The sequence below is a fragment of the Mauremys mutica genome, chromosome 2 (assembly GCF_020497125.1).
Source record: "Mauremys mutica isolate MM-2020 ecotype Southern chromosome 2, ASM2049712v1, whole genome shotgun sequence".
In the NCBI taxonomy this organism is placed as follows: domain Eukaryota; kingdom Metazoa; phylum Chordata; order Testudines; family Geoemydidae; genus Mauremys; species Mauremys mutica.
The window spans coordinates 61,743,418-61,749,114 of record NC_059073.1 but is presented as its reverse complement, the minus strand read 5'-3'; positions in this window follow the sequence as shown (position 1 = coordinate 61,749,114).

Here is a 5,697-nt window from a genome sequence, read left to right as displayed (position 1 = left end):
AACAATTGTTTGCATCTGCTTAATATTTTCTCTATTAATACAGCATTTGTCTTTTAGATAGATTGTAGCAACTTCTCAGTTAAAAGCAGACTTAATTATGTGCTTCTCTACCATTTTTCTACTTTTCTTGGTGATATCTGTACAGACAGAAATATTAAAAAATAAGTCTTTCAGACAACTTCTTAGCTAGTAAAGTAATACAGAGGCGAGGCAAGAGACTGGCTTTTTTCCTACACTAATTACATCACAGATCCTCTATATTTCAATACATGGGTTTGGTTCTGTCCTTGTTGGAGCAGAGGAATAATATAAAAAAAATTAAATACTCATTCAGGTCTTTAAATCCATTCACTTTGGCTATCTTATTTTGTTTGCTTTGCATGAACAGCTGACTTGTACTGCCAGAAATGTTTGAGGAAACTGAATTTTTAATTTGTGTGGACAAATATTTGTCCCTGAAGTGCGTGTTCACACACGTGATCAGGGAGGAGAAACAATACCATATGACTTTTCTGACCAGTTACAATCAAGCAGCACATCTCAGATTGCAGATATTTGTGATGAATTCATAGGATCAAATATTCTAAGAGAATAAGAAAAATAAATGTATAAATGTAGTAGTTGGAAGCACATGAAGTTGCAACGAGAGAGAGAGAGTGTTCAGTGGGAGAAGAAGAAGGGAACTGGACATGTAACCATGAAGGATCTCAACAGACGAGGATGAAGCCACTGAAGTAGATGCTGAAAGAGAATTAGCCAAAGTAGGAGCGGAACCAAGCAGAAACAGCTCTGGAAACCAAGAGAAGAAAAAAAGTGAATGATTGATGACTAGTTATCACATTTTCTTTGTGTACAAAGTGACTGTCATTTCTGTGTGATGTACAGCACTAAAGACATTGTGTACAATAAACAAATGGTACATAATAACTTCGATGGGAAGTCTCTTAGGCTCTTTTGAAAACTCAAGCCCTAATGATATTTTAACAAAATATTACAATCTGCTTTAACATTACTTTAAATGGTGATATATCCTGAGTTTTAACTCCAAGTTAAGTGGTGTGGTTTTGTTTGTTTTTGTTTTTGTTTTTTGAAAGGCTGGGATTAGTATGTTGGTCAGTTTCACAGCTCTTACCTAGCTCTTGTGTAAGATCCTTTTTTGATTTGACTCCATGCTTCATTAATCTCCATTATAGTGACCTTCATTAAAACAGTCTCTTAATATTTCAAACTCTTCGCTCTGAAAGATAATGGTTAATGTACTCCAAATTACACTTGTTTATCTTCTTCGTCACTGCAGTTAATGTTTGTACAGCACTTTGAAAATGTAAATGTTATTGCTGGTTGTTATTACTAATATTATTTTCATTTTAAAATAAATACCCTAATCAAAATTCAGTCTTGGTGCAAATAGATGCAATTTCATTAATGTGGTTATGCCCATTTATTCCAGTGCTGAGTTTGGCTCACAAACCTAAATGTGGTGACAGCTGAAAACTTGAGGTAAGGGCAGGAGAAAATGCAAGCAAGGAGGCCCTAAGTAACGGTTATTAGTTCTGCTCAACTGCACTGAAGAGTCCTATGATCCAATACCATAGCAACAAGTGTGTATAAATGTCCAATGAGTTGGTCTGCATCTGTTAATGATGGATGAAGCCACCATATTATGTATGTCATAAGATCAATGGCCCAATAAGAATGATCGAAGAAAGAATCCAGTTTAGATACAAATGTTGACTTTATCATTGAAATATATGCAGTATTGCCAACCCCAAATATTCAAAACTCATTACACAACCCCCACCACTCCCAAAAAAGCATGTGATTGGCTTAAAATCATGAGTATTTTTAAAATACATTTTGGATTATTTTTCTTTACTTTTTGCTTTTTCAGAATTAAGGGTACACTAAGTACATGTTTTCAAACTTATCTGTGCAACTGAGAGCTACAAATATACTTAAAAAGAAAGAGATGCTCCCATAACCACAGAACCCCTGGAGTTGGGACACTAAGTCAGATATCCAATATCTGAGACTCATGATAAAATAATGAAAGTTGACAACCTTATATAATGTGTAAGAGAAATACATGTTGATGTGTACATGACGTATACTAAAAGTAGAATAATATATCATTTCCTTATCCGATATCATAAACACTCCAGGCTTAACAAATTTGGCAGAAAAGTAGAAGTATGTTGTACCTAGAAATCAGGTTACCGCTAAATACACTTGATCTGTGGGTACAACTGGTCTGGGTAATAGAATTCAGTGGAACCTCGCTGATGTTTGTTGACTTGATTGGGTGGCTAAGGCTGTGTGTAATGTGATACATTTTTGTGTCTGGGATTTGCTATGTTTTCTTTTTATTTGACTGTTCAAATTAGACCTCTCCAATCTTGCCCTTTTTTATGTCAGTTGCACTTGTTCAAGCCCAAAACTTAATCTAATCAAACAGGAGACCCAAAATAAACACTGAAGAAAAAGCAAGCAACCAGTATTAATGTGACTGAATTCTATAGGCCCTTACATTGTAGCCAATACTAGTTCCCCTGGAGAACTGGGTATAAATGAGTGTGTGCGTGTTAGTGTACCACATTACTGAAAGTGCCAAAAAGTCATGATGCATCAAATAGTTGCTTGATAATTTCTGCAAATTTCCATTTTATCACAATCTACTCTATCAGTTGCACCCATTGGTGTCTCTGAGTATACCATAACCACTAGGAAATCCATAATGGAATGCAATGGTTTTTATGTTTTTGGTTTTTTTCACATTAATGTATAAAAGGCATGTTGAGTCAATTATGTACTTTGCTAAATTAGTTTCAGTAGAAGAAGGAAAGATAGAAAATACCTGGCTATTTTATTGTTAAACATGCTTTTATGGGGAGAAGAGCATCTAGAAAAAGGAAAACAACACCACACAAGAAGTTTCACAATGGCCACCAACATATGGCATCAGGAAGCATAGAACAGGATTATCTGCAACAAATTCCTATACCTCTACCACTTCTGCTAAAGGAGTATTTACGTTAGTTGCTGGTAGTCACAAGCTCCTATGCTAGAGGTAGATATGATCATACACCTAGTCAGAGTTTTATGCACTTTCTCTGCTGGGGAAAGCTCATCCCAAGTAACTGAGGACCATATAATTCAAATCACCACTAAGACACAATTTATAATGATCCCCCCCCACCAGCAGATATCGTTGGGTATAGACAAGAGACTGACAACCTCAAAAGCAGACATTTCTTCTACTTGAACGAAGAGAGTCATTGATTTGGTGCTACTGCAATAGTATAAGCTTGTTACAGTTGCACGGCAAATACATTGTAAAATATGAAAAAAAAAGGACCATGGAAAAAACAGAATTCTTTCAAATGTGCTCTTTACTATTCATTCACATTACCTTAAACTCCAAGGTGACCAGTTATTCAGTGCCTTCCCTTCTAGAAAACAACTGGCATGAAGGAAGGAGCAGTTAAGAACAAAGGAGAAAACGCTACACTAGAGCTGAACCTTATCCTAAAAGAGGGGAGGAAGGACACCAGACACTGAAATCAGAATTAAAAACAAGGGCCACGGTATTTGTGATACTTAGCTGGCAATCATTTAATACTTCAGTGTCACTGACATTTCCTAAAGGACCCTGCTTTCGCACAGACAGTTCAGTCCAACTCAAACGTATTGGATAGGTGTCCACCTCAGGAAAACTACCATCACGGTTGGCATTCTCAGCAGAGAGGTGAAGGACTGACTGAAAAATGTGATATCTTCTCTTCATTCTACATGGCTTTTCCAGTGAGGGTTGAAGCACAGAAATAAGGCTCGGAAGAGGAAGTTTGCACTGCTGTACCTGTTTTTGTCAATAAACAGAGGACTTTAGTTTCCAGCACTGTCAGTCCAGCACTGAACAGTACATTTACTTTTCAAAAACCCTACTATTTAGAGAATGTAACACAAGATGGAAACAGTCACAGTGGCTAGAGAAAAAAATTGAACTGAGGTTAGACTTTTCATTCCCCACTTCCCCCCCGCCCCCAAAAAAGTAGACGTTTTCCATTATTCCTTCACCTGCATAGTCAAAGTCTGGGCTATATCAAAATGTATTAAATATGAAGTGGATTGTTTTACTCAGCAGTGTTCCCCCACAGTTTCCATTATCCTTCACTATAACAAGCATTCTGAGAGTGTCTGACAACTGAATGATGCAAACTGTAATTTGCAATTTCTGTTATGATGTAAGGAGGTGGATATTTACTGAAGGTTTAAAAAAAACCCTAACAGAGTACACCTTAATACTGTATGTATAGATCTATATAAAGCAGAACTAGTGTAAATTAACCCAAACAAACATCCTCTTGGCTCTTTTATTTATTATAAAATTATCTGTTTCAAGAGCTCCAGCCAGAAGGTCGAGTTTTATTCCTGCAAGTGCTGGTCCATTTTTTTTCAGATCAGTTGCAAACTTGCATGCTGAGACATTTTTATAAGCTATCAAATACCTTCAGCCAGCATTTGCTTGGCTGGTTCTCAAGGAGGATCAAGAAAGGAAATGGAGAACACCAGTGGTGAACAATTCTCTGGAACATTATGAACTGGCAATCTCTCAAAATTGTATTTTACTGAGATTCAAATGGACTGCATGTTATGAACAGTCTTTTGAAAACAAGGTTCATGCATTCTATGCTGAGTCCACCATGTTTAAGATAAAGATGGCATGCTGGGGTTGTTTTTGTTTTGTTTACAGGTAAGCAGTCAACTTTGTAAAATGGCTCCAAAGCAGTTCAAGAAAAATTAAAACATATATATTTTGGTGGTGTGGAGAGTGCACTAAGTCAGTTTTATATTAACCATGCAAGCGCTAATTTCCTTACATTTTTATGATTGACGTAAGTGTATATTTCCATTCCTAGAATTTCTTTATTAATCTTGTTTTAGTTAACCCATTCTAGGTATTCCAAAATACCACCCTTCTACACATGTCCAACATGTAGTCCCCTATTTCAAGCAAAGGGCTCAATTACTTTGTGTATCAGAAAATGTTCATACAGTACATTTGATTTATCTTTTGTAACCAGATGCCATGTCAGTGAGTGGAAATGTGATATAAGTGGTGACATTTCCTATTGCACTTGTTATGTGGCAGATGAAAATCCAGTCTTTAAGCTGTTCTGCAGATTACTAATATAGATCTATGCCCATAGCAATAGGTTAGGAAGAGTTATAAAACATATATAACATTTACATAACACCAAAACTTTTAGTCACACTATTATCTCTCGCTAACATTCATTGTAAATACAGATGAGCAAAATGAATTGACTAAAATAAGAAACAACTAATGCTGTGTGAATTAGTTACAATGAAATGCAACATCAAGCAATGGCCAAAATTTGCTTCCGTTCTAACATTGTTGAAATCCTGGGTAAAAGTATGATCAAGTCAGAGCAAGATAAAATACTGTCACCAGAGTTTTATGCACCATTAATAACCTATAGCTCTATTTAAAGGAGAAAGTACCTAGAAATATATAATGTATATTCAGATAGGAGCATGCCTTGTGTATAAATGAGCTCATAAATTGCCAAGGCAAGTCACAGTGCCCCACCTAAAATTCTGAGGTGGAATAGCTCAGTAGTTTGTATGAACACCAGTCAGGGAAGGTTTCAGCATTGAGACCCCACAGAAAGGTAG